General features: G+C 41.9%; 1 protein-coding gene across 11 annotated transcripts in view; it reads left to right on the top strand.

Annotated features, from left to right (window-relative positions):
• Positions 1-4,054: 4,054 nt before the first annotated feature.
• znf362a (zinc finger protein 362a) overlaps positions 4,055-16,786 on the top strand; it is an 85,199-nt gene continuing 72,467 nt past the window's right edge. For 2 of the 11 annotated variants that reach the window (XM_088616764.1, XM_088616766.1), the window contains exon 1: positions 4,055-4,606. The gene's annotated coding sequence lies outside the window, so the exon portion shown is untranslated. Of the gene's footprint in view, positions 4,607-5,211; positions 5,508-16,786 lie in introns of those variants that run through there. The other 9 variants (XM_088616762.1, XM_088616767.1, XM_088616756.1 and 6 more) reach the window with 8 other exon arrangements.

Below are 16,786 nucleotides of genomic sequence, written 5' to 3' on the forward strand. Positions count from 1 at the left end.
GTCAGTCTGAAGGTCACTGGGCCTGCACGCTTTTTGTGAACTGGTTGGGGGAAGAAAGTCAAATTGCACATCGGTTTTAGACGCTGTGAAATCAGGCTTGCATGAGAATGATCAGCTGCCCAGTAATCAGGGAAAAGAGTTTTAATATTTGTAGCAGAATCACCCCCAAACTCTTGGAGGGTTTTTAGGAGTTGCTTGCAGACTTGTAGAGTCTCCAGTGTCACTGAATAGGTGAGAGGTCAGGAGAGATGCACTAGCTAGCTGGGTTAGAGTCTGCATACAGCACTGGTAAATTATTTTAAATAAACATTTCCTCATTTCCTTTAGGAATGGCAGTGCCCAGTTTTTCAGCAGTACTTATCTGCCTGTGGTAAATATCAACCTCGCTTATGACCGTCTGCATAAGGCCCTGCATTACAGATAAGGTTGTGGTATAACATTGCTGTCTTCGAGTAATATCATTTTTTGCTTGGTGTTTTTGCTTTGCTTATCACAATTTCAGAATCTGTTGTTTTTAGAATTGATAATAATCAATGTACAATTCCTTTGTAGCTTATTATCTTAAAAGCTTCTACCTAAATTACAGTAGATTGAAACTTCTCAATGATCACTTATAACCTCAACAAATGCATATAGATATTATCACTAGAATTGCAAAAAATGTAATGGTGCACTACATTTTGGAACAGACATGACTTACAGTAGGCAAAATGTGCAGATTATCATTTGTCCATCCGTTCAACAAGTGACTAGATAGATGATAGATACTTTATTGATCCTGTGAGGGATCAGTACAGTGAGAAGTGCACTAAGAAGAGTTACTCACAGTCCAGACTAATGGTACCATTGCCACTGTTGGAAACAATACAAGTTGCACATCTGGCGCAGTGGTTAGCATTTCTGACTCCCAGCCCTTTGATTCCGGACCTGGGGTGCGATCTGGATCTGTATGGAGCTTCTTTTCCCCATGTTTGTGTGGGTCTGCTCTGGGTGCTCCCGTTTCCTTCCACAGTCCAAAGACATACTGGGAGGTTAATTGTCATCTGGGAAAACTGGCTCTGGTGTGTTTGTGAACTGCATGTCTGCCCTGAGACGGACTGATGTCCCTCCCAGGGTGTACCCTGCCTCGTGCCTGTTGCTTGCCATGACTGGCTCCATCTCCCCTGCGACGCCGACTTGGAAGAAGCTGTTAGAAAACGGATGGATAGATCAATTGCTAGTTCCTTTACCTGCAGGCCCTAGCACAGGCCTGTCCTATCCTGATGCTGGAGGGGCAGAGTCTTAATAATAATAATAATAATAATAATAATAATAATAATAATTGCTTACACTTATATAGCTCTTTTCTGGACACTCCACTCAAAGCACTTTACAGGTAATGGGGACTCCCCTCCACCACCACCAATGTGCAGCATCCACCTGGATGGTGCGACGGCAGCCATAGTGCACCGGAACACTCATCACACACCAGCTCTCGGTGGGGAGGAGAGTAGAGTAATGAAGCCAATTCATAGATGGGGATTATTAGGAGGCCATGATTGGTAAGGGCAAATGGGAAATTTGGCCAGGACGCCAGAGTTACACCCCTACTCTTTTCGAGAAACACCCTGAGATTTTTAATGACCACAGAGAGTCAGGATCTCGGTTTCACGTCTCATCCGAAAGACGGCGCCTGTTTACAGTATAGTGTCCCCGTCACTATACTGGGGCATTAGGACCCATGTGGACCGCAGGGTGGGCAGCAACCTTAGTTTTTCCCAGGTGGTCTCCCATCCAGGTACTGGTGGGTTTTCATTGCCACTGGGCTCTTGGTGAGCTAAACCAGCTGATCACTGGCTTAGCTGGAGCAGTAGAACGGCTTCTCCCAGCTGCTGCTTTAAAGAGACCTGGGAAAGTTGCAAACACTCTGGATCTCCTGGACCAGAACAGGACGCCATGCTCATTGGCTGTAGTTGCAACAATAAAATCCCCAGCGTGTCCAGGGTTTCAATCTTCAATATTAAACTGCACATTCCTGTGCTTTCTGTACACTGGAGAAAAATAGTAAACATGTTCTGCTTCTGGTTTTCTTCACATCTGTCTAAAGTGACCTGAACAAACACCCCTCCAGCTCCTAGCATCCTCGCAGACATCTCACACACCTTGTTCTCAGCACTGACCCACAAAGTGCCTAACCAGCAACCTGAGATGAAAAGCTACTCAGAAAGTGCTCCAAAAGCCACAGAGGTGACACAACATCATTAAATGCAAATAAAACACTGATGTCAGCCATTAAGTGAGATAGTGTGACAGCTCCATCCGGTGGTTGCACTGTGCAATGAAAACAGAAGACTGCAGTATACTTAAGGACACAAGAAACGGAAGAAATAAGAAGAGGTATTTGGCTCATGTAGCCCATTTGGTTGCAAGAAACAAATTATTCCTCTTATCTCACCCAGCCACTTCTTGAAACAATGGTACCGGCTTAAACTACAGGCCTTAGTTTCAAATTCACATCTGCTTAGTTTCTGGTTGACTGGCACATGATAGTTTCAACAAGAGCACAGCCAAAACCTAGTTGCACTACATTGATGAGCTCTGCAATGGGGCTGAAACTGATGTGCATCCAGCCAACATGTGAATCCAGGTGGTAGTTACCTTAGGCAATTCAAAGGCACCAATTAAACTCATTGAAATTCTTTGGGGGGGAAACTGAAGAAAAATCACCAAAATATGGGTGGAACGTAAATTCCACCTAGAAGGTACCCCAAACCGGAATCGAACCCAGGGCTCAAGGGCTGGGAGGCAATAGCACTGACCGTTTCCATCCCTTCGCCAGCATTTGTGATTTTTTGAGCGCCCGTGTGTGATTTGTGTAAGTTTGGGCAGCTTTTGTGCTTTTGATCGATAAAACTGATACACGGGATGTGTACTGTGGATAGGACTGCAATGTGGGAGATGCACTACACATAGAAAAAGTTCAAAATCAGCCACTGTGTCTGGCTTTGGTCTCTCGCTTTGCGAAATGGTTCAAGAAGGTGGTTGTAGAAAGTCCAGAGAAGAACAAGCCCCATTTCAGGGATGAAGGGACTTATTTTCAGTGCTGGAAGATGATATCTGAGAGCAGGCCTTATTGAGACTTTCCCAGTTTCAAAGGGAATCCATTAGGAAGAAACCAAATAAGTTGACTGTACAGAGCTCACAGGCAGAACTGTTGCACCTGTACAAGCAAACACTTTTTCACACAGTTATCAGTTCCCTTGGCAGGCTGTGGCCGAAAAGATACTGGAACTGTTTTTGGTGCCATGATGGCATCGCTAAGTGTGTCCAGAAATGACCAGCACAGACAACATGAATGGCCTCTCATCACCTGTAGTTTTCTCATGTTCTTGTTTTTTTTTTTAAATAAGGGCCTGTTTTCATGCACCACTGTGGCTAAATATTTCTACTGCTTATTTGAGAGGGCAACGAAAACGATAATATCATAATTATAACCTTTAATTAACAGAATCATTAAATAATCTTTGATTTTACCAGTGCTTGGTGAAGGCCTTTTTTAGGAGTTTAAATCTGACAGCAAGGAGTGTAATTATTACAAACATTTGTCTGTACAGAATAAAATACTGTCACGAGTCTTCATTTCCCTATGTACTGAAATGACTAGTGCTTTATAAAAGACCCAGAAATTCAAGAACAGATTACAGTATTTTACTGTAGTTCGTTCTTGATTATTTTACGTTACTACTGCTAGTCATATTAGTAATGGCTAAGAAGATTACTTTAGTGAACTTGGGAGTTAAAAATGAGTAAAACAGGCAGAAGAAAATGTGCGCATGTATAAATAATGTTTTAGAAAATAACCTGAGTCTAATATTAGCTAATTGCATATTGGTAACTAACAACAGATGCGGATAAACCTAATTAAATTTAGCCCGTGCATGAATATGAGTGTGCTGTCGGTGTGTTGTTGGGACGGGGAGACTGGCATGGGAACTGCCAGGCCTAGAGGAAACATGTGCGGACATATTTTTCAAAGCTATTCTGGCGCTGGGGGGGAGAATCGACAGCAAGGCTGAACTCATATTACGTCTTTTTGTGTTTTCACGGTGAAAAACTGAAATCCAGTTATTTCAAAGAGCGCAATATCGCTTCGAATGGTTAGACTACGAACTGACGTCTATAGAATAAAGAGTCGCCCTTTCCTATTTCTAATAAATGCGCCTGGTCTTAAACATAAATCACAACACAAGAAACCCCCTCTTTTGTTCCGTTCAAATACGTGCCATTTTTGTTGTCCGCTGAAAAGCGTGTAGTCAGTGTGAGACGAGTAAATGAGACGCTAATTAAAAGCTTCCTGCGTTGTGAAGACTAGCGGGCAACATTATTCAATTGTGCATCTTTCACGATGTGAGCCGCTGTCTCGTAGTTGGGGAGTATTTTTAATTTTTGTTCAGTCGAGCCATTGTAAATCAGACGGTAATGAAAGCCGTTCTTCGCCTGCAGCAACCAGAAGTGAACAGTAGGCGACCCGGAAGGTCTGAACTCCGATTGAAGGCAGGCAGAAAGAACATCTCAACCTTTTTTAATATATATATACAAGAGACAAAATCTGCAATCGGGGATCAAGGTCTGTATGCAATCCTTCGTTGTCTTTCTATCTGAGAACTTTAAACATGTTCTGGTGCGCGCATTGCATGTTTAAAAGAGTTAATTTCGTTCATTTGAGTCGGGGGAAAAAAGTTGCAAATTACAAATATTACAAAAGCAAGCGCATGTTTCGGAAAGACAACCTCCTTTTGGGATTGTAAAACATTTCCCTCTGTGTCGTGGCCAAAATGCAAGATCTAAAAGGCTGCGGCGGTGGCCTTTTTCAGGATAAATTTGAATTGCAAAAAAAGCATCCGAGCGCCTTAGCAAATGCAGTGCAATTTTGCAAGGCATGATTGTTGTAGGAAGTGTCTAGTTTTTTTTTTAAGAGCCGGGCTATTCAAACCTGCAATTCTTCGTAAACAATCATTCATGCCCTTAATGCAAATAAACTGGTCTCAAATTTCGATTTTGTCAGATTACTTTCGTTTTTTAAAGGTGAATTGTTTTAGTAAATTTGGGATCTGCAGAATATGGCGTCCTGTCCTTATAAAAATAAGACAGGCTGCCATTTTTGTTTTCCTTTTGTCTGAAAATTTTAATAAAACTGTCTGAGAATGTGGGAGAGGCACCGGGTGAGGGTACTAGGCGGAATCGAGACTTTTTCTTTTTGTTGAAATGCTGACAGTCGGGTCCTACATTTTACGTGAACGGGTTTGCGAAAAGTAATGGATTTTTATCTGAATCAGTCGCTTGGAGCCTGGTGAAATTAAAGAAGAAAAGTTAGGCAACTTTGAGTTGTGGAGTGCGGAACTTTTTCGGATAATCTCCAGTCTGAGAATTAGTCCGACCAAATGATCAGCCACATAAAACGTCCTTTAAAAAATAAAAGTAAATACAAACGTATCAGCGTTGTACTTGGCTCTAGCGGCGAAAGAAACGTGAGTGTTCGGCATATTTTATTTTTAACGATGGTTTTTATGGCTGATGGGTGCCTAGCGTGAAAGAAACGTCTCGTTTTTTAAAAGACGTCGATTTACATTAAAAATACATTATTTTATGGTTTTACTTGTAATCGCTCAAAGGGGAGCCAGCTTTTATTTTAATGACGATCTACATTTTAAAGAAGTAACTGGAAGCAATGCTGGGTGACATTAATAGTAAAATGTTTCCTCTAGCGTGGAAAAGAGGTCTGTGATTTATTGACACATACAATAGAGCGCGGTACAGTGTTACATTTGCGACTGCATCTGTTTTGTCCAAACCTTAAACACAGAGGTGTGAAACGAACACACATGATCTTTGAGGCGGGCAGTACAATTCGCAGTCAAACACCGGAGTCGTTGTTTTTCCCAATAGGTCCAAGTGAAAACTGGATTCCGGTGCCGTAGATTTCTGGTGTCCTCTGAGAGTCTGTCACAGTAAAATCCCAATTCCAGGGTTTAAGGGCTGCTATCCCTTAAACAGGTTTACAGGTATCTTTTACATCTCCATCTTCCTAAGATCATGGAGAGGCTTTAATCCGTTCAGTTGGACAATTAAGGACATGGAAAGGAAAGAAGACCACAGAGCGTCTGGCTGTCCGGGACTGGAGTTGTGCGCCTTTGGTCTGTGTTTCACCAAGTGGAGTTGAAAAGTGTGCTGACAGCTTTGTCTCAACCTGTCTCTTAAGTACAGATTCATCTTAAAAGTCAAGCAGCTGTTCTGGGTCTCATACTGTAAGTGTGGCCAGTTATGGGAGTGAACTTCACGGAATTCACTTATTTTTTGGCACAGCCAATTGCCTTGAAAATAGGGTTGTATTTGACCATTCAGAGTCCCAGTTTGTGAATTTGTGTGCTTAGTCACAGAATCATCCTCAGATGCTCCTAGAGAAATGCACGAGGTAGTGAAGTGAAAGCTTAACTGGGGCAGGATTTACGGCTCTGGTGAAGTAAATCATGTCCAATGGTTATTCAGTCTTCTTCGAAAGGAAGTTATTGGACTGACTAACTTGTTTTTTCATTGGCGTGTCTGTTTCAGTATTGGAATGGCTGCTTCATTCCATTAGATTTTTAGCAATTTGTTTAATTTCTGGAGCAACAATGGAAAATTATTCAAACAAGCTCATGCAGAGATCTGCCTTTTAGTTTTGGGAGCTAATTCAATTTCTTCCAAAATAGTGAGTCTTGGATCGCACTCACTGTTGCCCTGTTCGCAAGTCACGTGTCTGGTTGAAAAGTCCTACATGTTGGACCCTCATGACATTTCCAGATGTCCAACTGGGTCTTTGTAGTGCTGAAATTTAAACTTGGGTTGTTTTAAACATTTGTAAAACGCAAAATAATTGCTAGCATAGAAGCTGTAATTTTTTTGATGCATTTAAGTTTTGTTTAATGATTTTAATTATGTTTAATTAATGTTTTACTTAATTCTTTAGAGCAGTTTACTGCCCCCCTTGGTCCTAAATTCAGGGGGTCCTCTGATGGGCATTCAGCTTTGTTGTTCTTCACGTGATTGAATCTGATCAAGTGGGGCGATTGATCTGAACTACAACACGTTCCTGGTCACCAGAGATTGAGTTCTCTGGAAAATCAGTAGAGTTGTGCCTTCCCTGGACCAGGAGTAAGAGAGAATGCTGTATCATATGCCTGATCAGTGATCTGATTCTGGGTGAATGGTACCAGAATGAAGAGGAGCAGCAGAGAGTAGCTAGGATGACAGGCTGTGGGTTCGAGTCCCCACTGTAGACACTGCTGTTGCATGTTGAGTGAGGTGCTTTACCACAGTTTCTCCAGTCCACCTGTATAAACCTGGACCGGCACTGCACAGACGTCACCCCTGGGATATACCAGTGTCCTATCCAGGAAGGGATATACATGTCTTAGTCTGCTTAAGGCTACAGAAGCCAGGGTGATCTCAGGCCTCATGAGTCTCTATGCAGTGAGGTGGGCTTTGCCTGCTGAAGAATTACTTTCAGCAGGACCACAGCTTGATGCTCCATAATAAGGATGGAACTGGGAAAACGAAGTAAAATACCCAGGGCGATTTATTTCGATTACTGGAGCGCCGAAGCTCTGTGGAGAGACCAGCACCGTTGCTCTTGGCTACATGTGTGCAGAAACACACCTAAAGCATGTGTTTAACCGCATCACATGGCCTCACAATGGAGGAATTTCAAGAACTTCCCCCTTTATTTAAATTTTATTTTTTAATGCATGCCATACATGTCTTATTCAATACTTATTCAGATTTTTTGTGAATATTCTTATATATGCCGAGAACAAACAACCACTTTTTTTTTGTATTAACATAACAGGATTTAAGTAATATGGTTACAGCACACCCAGCTGTGACCAACTCCAGTGGAAAGCTGTGATTTATCTTAATCCCAGAGGTTATTGTGCAGTGCTAGGTTTCTGGATCATTGCTGTGAAATTGCTCTCCAAGACTGCTGGAAGACAATCACCTTCAGCTTCATGTGGTTGTCTTACCACTCCTGTGTTGCGCTAAGACAGTAAAGACCTCTTTCTCAAACTAGTTTGTGGCCCATAATCAATACATTCGTCCCTCAAATAACCATCCTTCGATTTTTTTCTTCACTTGCAGTTTAATGTTTGCCCAGGCAGAGTTTTAGGGATGTTTCTAAATGTATGTTAGTTCTTAGGTTATAGAATAAATCCAAATGACCATTTGCGGCTAAGTGTGTCATGTTTCATGTAGAAAAATCACAGGAAAACTTTCCTTCCTCCAGACTTCAGATCTATCGGTTGGTAGCCAGTTTTAAGTGATAATCATCTCTGTGTCGGTCGGGATAAACCCAATCGACTGAGCATTTCGTAATCCTGTTGTTGACATTCTCTTTTTAAAGCATTTCTGTTTCAGTTCTGTTTGGTACCCTTCCACGGTAGATTATTTCTATCTGCAAATGTAATATGAGAGGGTTCTTGGTCATCATTGTCTGCCAGACAATGGCTGTATCCAAAGTAAATTTCCTCAGTTTCTGACTCCCCACTGTCCATAAAAGAGTGGACAGAAATCTATGCTTATTGAATAAACAGAACCATATATTTTGTCATCTAGGGTGCTTTTCTATTTAATAGTTCTGAGCTATCCAACCTCAATTGAATTTGTTGTTTTTTGAACAGATAGCATAGGAGTGCTTTCCTGAGGATTTTCCTTTCTGACTTTTTAGCCCTCACGTGAGAGCCTCAATACTCTCACAGGGGGCTGTGTGCCTCCAGTTTCGTTTGCTTCTTAAACGCTTGGTCATTTTTCGGACAGCCATTTTCTTTCCACGGCCGTGTTCACTGCGTGTTTGGGCACTGTGGTTTGCCCCACAGTCCATTTCACTTACCAGAAACTATTTTTTTTTTCTGTGCCAAAAAAAGCAAAAATGATAGGTGCCAGCGTGTGCAATTATACTTCATGAAAATAGTTGGTGATGTAGGCAGAGTAGTGCCTGTCAAAGATAAGGCCTCTTCAACCTGGCAGAGGATGTAAACAAAGTGGCTTTCTGGAATGCGTTAAACATTTGATTAGAGTGCAGGACCTTCATTCCCTTTGAAAAGCAAGGTTTACTGACCTTATAAGCAACAGAGTCGGACTCAGATGGTCAGAAGCCATTCTTTCAATGTAGAGTTCATCCTAAAGCCTGGAAACTCCTGTCTTCCAGTACCTACCAGTACTGTCTGACAGTCTCTTGGCCAGGAGGACGTGACTATCAGGGTAGGGCAGCTGGAGACTCCTTTGATTGTTAGCTGGTGTAGGAAAAGGTGCACAAGCACCATGTTTGTATTTGAGTCTGGACATTGGTTTTTTTTGTTTGGTCAGGGAAGTTCACTAAGAAATGTGTGCCCAAGAAGGCCAGGAAATGGAAAGACGCAAGTTGGAATGACGTTGTCTGATAAAAGGACGTTTGTAAGTCATTTTCTGAACAACCATATTCTGATTAATAGAGGATTGTCACGCCTTTATTTTCCGGTATGCCAGTCATCGTCTCCTCGCTTTTAATTTCGAGGTAGTTAATTTGTTTTAACTTATCCTGCAGTAGACACTGGTATTTTTGCCTCAAGCTGCCTTGTACAAAGCTTTGAAATCTTGGTAGACTGTAACAGCCAGGGATTCAGCTCATTTCTCTTTGTAGGTGAATGAGTACCAGGAGAAACATATGCTTCATACACAGACTGCTTTACTCCTCCGCCATGTCTCTCTGCACCAAGCCTGCTCTCTCTGCTGTGGTTTGTGGATGTGGGGTGAGGGATGAAGTTCATTGCATCATATGTCACCTCCTACACTGCGAGCACTGCGACAGTGCGTATTTAACTCTGTGAACCTGTGCGCGGGGAGCTCGCTGCCTATTTTTGGGGGACACATGGGTACCTGCTTACCACTTATAGTGTGGAGAAAAAGTGAGTACACCCCCTTCAGATGTTCTGGTGTAACATATTGATTCATTTTTTTTATCTAGTCCTGACCCCATCTTAAGAGCAGATAAAACTAACCTCATTTTACAGATAACACACAAGCTACTTTGTCTACTTATTTTTTCAATCCAGTGCCGTTTCTTGGTAATAGCCATCTGTAAGAATTGTCAGGCAGCACCTAAGATTAGACACGTCTTTGATTTTGCCAGCAGATTATTGCTGCTTTTATCATTTTTGTTGGGTAGGAAATCATATCTCTAGAAGCTAAGTCATTTTTGTTTTCCAAACTTCACAGATCTTAACCACAATTTCCTCAGGTGAAAGTCACTTTGATCTTCATATGTTGCACAACCGAATGCACTTTTCGGTGGCATTCACCTCAAATGCTTTAAGTAGAAGACATAAAGTCATTCTGGTTGGTTAAATATTTCCTTTTATGCTTTACATATATTAAAACTCCGTCTTTTGGGTGAGACGTTAAACCGAGGTCCTGACTGTCAGTGGTCATCAAAGATCCCCGGGCATTTCTCGATAAGAGTAGGGAGTTATCCCGGTGTCCGGGCGAAATTTCCCCCCTCGGCATTTACCATGGCCTCCAAATCGTCCCCATGTATGATTGGCTTGCACTTGTACTGCGATGGACTGGCGCCCCTTCCAGAGTATACCCTGCCTTGTGCTCGTGTTTCGCGGGAAGCCGGAGCCTACCCGACAAGCATCTTACGGTATTAAGCGGTTTGGCAAATGACATGATATTACATATTTGGAACCTGTGTAGCTCTGCTCTGCCCCTGGTGGGAGTTGATCACGGTTGCTTGTGAGTCACACAGCATCACTCTCTAGACAGTGGCCACTATGGCAGAAGAGGGTGGGCGTGATGCCATTTCAGTTACAGGCTCAGTGCACTGAGCCCTATTGATCTATCCCCCTCTTAACCCCTCCTTCTCCTCTACTGCAACCTCAGCCTGTGAAATTGGGCTCACGGTAACAATGTAAGATGTGCAGCTCAGCTCTGCCTTTGCCAGGATTTGATCGCAAGTTGCTTGTGGGCTTGGAGCGCACATGTCATTGAACTTCCTTGTGGCATAAGATTGGCTTCTCTGTTGCGGCAGAATTCTGCACTGCCTAGGCCTCACTTCCGTACCATGCTAAGTGCACTGAGCCCTCTTGCATATATCAGTCACCCGCCGTGAAAGGGAAAATGCCGTTTTGAAATGTGTGTCATCTGTATCTTCTGTGAGGGTTGCCTGCTCGTTAGGAGTGCAGTTAGTACTTCTAGGAAATGATGTCTCCTTAACCTCTGTCTCTTCAAGGTTCAGTTCCTACCCATTTTAAGAAGGACATCATGATTACAGTTGTCAGGTCTTGAGTTTGTTTCAAAATGGCAAATGGCTTTTTCGTGTGCATGATGTTTTTCAATGTCTCCCCCTTGTTGGTTTTCCGAATGTAGAACCATGTGCAGATGATAGCAGGCCATTGTAATAAATGACTAAACCTAAAAAGATTCAGGGTTTCATATTTGGCTCAACTTGTTACAGTACGCTCTTCGGATTTGTACTGGGTTAATGAGGATTAGTCAGTTATTAAAACTGATGTCATGTCATTACCAGTTGGCTTGGTATGTAATAAGTTCTTTTTGTTCCTGATTAAAAACCGTGCTGTGTGTGACTGGCCTTTCTAATAGATTAAGCAGCTATTTACATATGATTACAAGACCCTTGGATTCATCAGTGGATTTTCCCTCTAACGTACCTCATTTTCTGTCAACCACAAATGGGCTTCCACACCCTCGTTCTGCCAACTGTTCCTTTCTGTGCTCCTGAAGAAAAATAAATTTGGAACTGGCTGCCACTTTGTGTGATTCCTGCATTCTCTTGCATGATTTGCTGTGTTGGACTGTGGTAACGTGTGCCCATTTGACACAAGTCACCAGTTAAGTCAATTAAATCTGTCCCCTGACTTCATGAGCTGACTGCCAGAAGTAAATTCGAAGGCCTGGGCATTTGCGTTCCTGAAGAATATGTATGCTGGGCGAAGAGTACCAGGGCTGTTACCTGCCATAATTATTACTTATAATTCATAGTAATGAATTGTTATTAATAGTGACTAAGTTACGATAAATTAATGAAAACGCAACTGCATGCTGCCATTTTGTGTCATATAATATTGTTCATTTTAAAGGAATTTATTTCAGTCTTCTGCAATGATGTCGATCGTTAAGTCTGTCGGTATGCAGCAACAGTACTGAGGGATTGTTTTGGTTTTTCAGAGATGCAAACTTAAATTTGAGGATTCCTGGAGTTTGGCATGATAGCCATTAGGAAAATCTGATTGATTGAATCTTTTCAAGTCAGCACCAGGTTTTAACATATGTTATTTTTATAAGAGTAAACTAGAATCTTTTTCCTGAAATTTTGGGTTTCTGTCTGCTTTTGGTGTCTGTCATAGGTCCATATTGCAGATTACAATGCAGTGAATTGTGCTTCTGGTTAAAAACACATTTTATTAAGTCACCTCTCAGATATTCTATTTATGATCTCGATAATGTTGATAAAAACAAACTGTGATGGCTCCCGAAATGCTACTTTTTTAAGCAGCTCAAGTTCTGGGGAAAAAACCTGCAATTTCAGATTACTTGTGGAAACTGGATTGACGTTATGATTTCTTCTGAATTATCTCTGGGAAATGACATTGCAGTCTTTTACCAACTTATTTTTTACTTTTGACATTTGATTTTGAATTTTGAAATTTGTCTTTTTTATGCTTTCAAAATTGGGATCTGTAATGATCCCGGTCTGCTGCTATAAACCCTGTAGCAGCACACAGGGAATGAGGGCTGGGCATGTTGTCTTTCAAATCATGAACACATCAAGGCTGTTCTCTGTGTTTTAATAATAATAATTCATAATTGCTTACACTTATTTAGCGCTTTTCTGGACACTCCACACAAAGCGCTTTACAGGTAATGGGGATCCCCTCCACCATCACCAATGTGGAGCCCCACCTGGATGATGCGACGGCAGCCATAGTGCGCCAGAACGTTCACCACACATAAGCTATCAGTGGGGAGGAGCGCAGAGCAATGAAGCCAATTCATAGAGGTGGATTATTAGGAGGCCATGATTGGTAAGGGCCAATGGGAAATTTGGCCAGGACACCGGGGTTACACCCCTACTCTTTTCGAGAAACGCCCTGGGATTTTTAATGACCACAGAGAGTCAGGACCTCGGTTTTGCATCTCATCCGAAGGACGGTGCCTGTTTACAGTATAGTGTCCCTGGGCATTAGGACCCACATGGACCGCAGGGTGAGCGCCCCCTGCTGGCCCCACTAACACCTCTTCCAGGAAGTTACTTTAACACAAGAAGTCCTACATCTCTACAGGAGACTGGGTATTCATTGGGGGATCTGCTGATCCCAGAGTCCGGTGGGTCCTGTGCAAACCTGCTTGGAGAAACCCCAGTCATAATTGCCTACTGACCTAGACTTTTAACTGGGGAAGTCTGGACTATAGAGCTCAACCTACTTTCTAAGTGGATATCTGAACTGGCTGAGATGCTTAGCAGTCCAAAGGCACGTCTTTTTAAGGGCCTCTTGCTGTTTTTGCGCAGAACAATCTGTGGCGGAAGGGAGTGTGGACCTTCAAGGCTGGGCTACAGGTTCCTTCACAGCAAGTCATCCAACTAGTTAAGACCAAAATCACACAAGAAACACCCAGCTTCCTTCCTATCTTGCATATGCCCAGTATGGTGTAGTAGAAGTTGATTGTGTGGGATGGGAATGTTATTTAAAACATATTCTGAAGAAAGTCTGATTTTTTTGGTGTGAAGCTCCTCTGTTCTCATGTCCACAAAAATGCTTGGTCGCCTATTTGTTTTGGGCTTTTCACAGGGAAGCTGCAGTGTTTATATTTCATGTTTATATTTCAGGGTTAGAAAGAATCAGCTTTGACAAGTGCATTTCAAATCACAATAACACAGTAAAATGTGCATAGTAATGTGCGAAACCTCCAATTTACATCGCAAAATAGACATAATTTCCAGGTGTCTGCAGCCCAAAGTTCTGCAAGTCAGAATGAGGCAACAAAATTTCCAGTAACGTGAAGAGGCCTTTTACATTGTAATCAAGCAGGCTTGTGAATCATTTAATCCAATAGAAATATTGCTCTCGACTTTGAGACGGTTCTGCTGACAAATACAACTTGCTTGTCAGCTCTTTATGCAGATCACGTTGGAACATTTCTGCGGCAGAATATCTGCTGCACAACCTGCACTTTTTCGCTCGTAGGCTTGATCACATTAAATTAGTCATTACAGTGACTAGTGAGCAGGAAGGGCTACTTCACATTGCAGTTCACATGAACTCTTGCTCTTTCCCATGGGAAGACCAGTTGTTTGTTGCAATATAGTGACTATACAGTACTTTCTCAAAGTTCATGTTATGAGCTTAATTTGGAATTTGTAAAATTTTGCAATACCATTAATGTATCTATAGTTTTTAAAGATTTAATAACTGCTCTGAGAAATTGGCACTGCAGTTACCCTTTAAATTTGTGCATGAAAACATTTGTCTGCAGTTCTTGCATACACCCACAACCCATTGTGTCGTGATGTTTTTGTTTCTGAATTGAAATCAGCCTCATTTACAGTTTATGGTTTCTAGTTTGGCCCTCTGATCAGTTTTAAGAAAGGTGTGGGTTGACATGGTTAGTGCCTTGATGAATTTTAAGCACTTTCTGATCTTTTACAGCAGTCTTTGTTCCAGGCGGAAAACGTAAAACGTTTTGTTAGTTTTAGTGGCCCTAAAACTTTAGTGGCCCCTGTTTTATTCCTACTAAAATAGTATTAGTCGGAATCACTGGGTTAAGGAGCCTGAAACAAGCTTCTACACCTTCTCTGGCCAGAACGTTCACAGTCCTGTTGAAAACTGTGGGATTTTTCTGGGAAGTGCAGAATCTTTGTTCTTCACTTAAAAAGCCTGGTGCTTCCATGTATACTCTCGTCAGTCATATTTGGCATTTTGAATGTTCTGGGTATTTACTCTGAATGTTATTGATGCGTTTGTCTGACATTTTCTATCAAATCACTGTACAGCTGTACCCATTGGTACCCAGCTGTGTCCAGCTGAGTATTTTCCAGGGAGCAATCTGAATGCAGTAAGTTGATCAGGGGTGTGTTAGCAGTGTCCCAGCTGGCATCCGGAGCCACAACCTTCCAGTTCCCCATTCAGAGCTTCAGTCACTGCTCCACACTGCTTACCTAGCTTTGTGCTCTGTATGTTCAGAATGCTGGAGGAATCTGTTCAATATTCAGTTATATTTTTTAAAATATTCAAGGAATTATGAGCCATGTACTGTAATGGCAAATTCTGAATATAAGTTTGAACACACAAACAGCGGTACAACAACAGGAAGCAGAGAGATGAATGCACAGATGCTTTTGGCCCTGTGGGTTTAGATAGAACTGGAAGTCACAAGGGTGGCACGGTGGCACAGTGGTTAGTGTTGCTGTATCAGAGCACTGGGGCCCTGGGTTCAATTCCTGGGGTGGGACTGTATCTGTGTGGAGTTCGCATGTTCTCCCTGTGTTCCTCCATGTGCTCTGGTTTCCTCCAGCAGTCCAAAAACATACTGGCAGGTTAATTGGGTTCTGGGAAAATTAGCTCTTTTGCGTCTGTGCATCTGCCTTGCAGTGGACTGGCGTCCCATCCAGGGTGTGTCCTGCCTTGTGCCAGTTGCTTGCCAGGATAGGCTCTGGCTCCCCCGCGACCCTGAATTGGATAAAGGGGTTAAAATGATGGATGGATGTAAGTCATAAAACAAGAGGAAAACAAAGTGTATGGAGTTTTAAAAAGTTTAACGGAAAGCATAGACCACACGTGACTGGAATCCGCTTCTTTCAAGTGGTGGAGGGCCACTTCAAGACATAATCCTTGTGTTTTATGGGGACATATCCTTGAGTAACTGCAGCTCACGTCTTGTTAATCTTTGAAAAGCTCAAGAAGTTCAAGAGGGATCACTTGTGTTTTCTCTTGCATCAACAGCATGGATGTTGTACTGGGCGGAACTTATTTACCTGCTCTTATTAAACTGGATTCACTGTAGCACTTCTGAAGCTCAGAATACAGTAACAGCTTTCAAATATGCTAGCATGTAGTGTTGCAAGTAAAGGTTTTATAATTATGGCAGATACTATTGTACGGTGTTATTAAAGGCTGTCATGTTGACCTAATTGTCTCAAAGATCTCTACATCACAAACTATTTTTATAATGAGTTTTGTTCATTTTGTTCATTTGTAAGCTTAGGCTGCTATACATGAAGTCAGTGAACCTAATAAAGTGTAATTTGTCTTGCCTGAAAGACAGTTTATTACAATTAATTATTGTGTAATATAATTAATAATATTTATTTTATTATTGATTGATGATACTGTTAATTTACCATTGTATAATGTTATTATTACAATGAATAATATACATTAATTTAACAGAAACTTTTATCTAAAACAACTTACATTTATATCCATGTAAAGAACAGGACATTTTCAGGGGTACTCTGTGTGAAGTACCTTACTCAAGGGTGTAATTGTCTCACCTGGGGTCTGAACCCACAGAGTCCTGACCACTGCTCCACATTGCTTTCCATGAGCATGTACTGTGTATGTTGTGTGTGGAAGCCACAGACAATGTAAAAAACAAAGATGTGGTATGTAGGTTTTCACACAAGCCACTGTTTGTACTCATAAGAAAGCAAGGTGGTGAAGTTGTTGATACCACACAAAAAAACAACCTTTCACAATACTGCTGTATGAGGAGGAAT

The sequence above is a fragment of the Lepisosteus platostomus genome, chromosome 23 (assembly GCF_059453375.1).
Source record: "Lepisosteus platostomus isolate fLepPlt1 chromosome 23, fLepPlt1.hap1, whole genome shotgun sequence".
NCBI classification, from domain to species: Eukaryota; Metazoa; Chordata; class Actinopteri; order Semionotiformes; family Lepisosteidae; genus Lepisosteus; species Lepisosteus platostomus.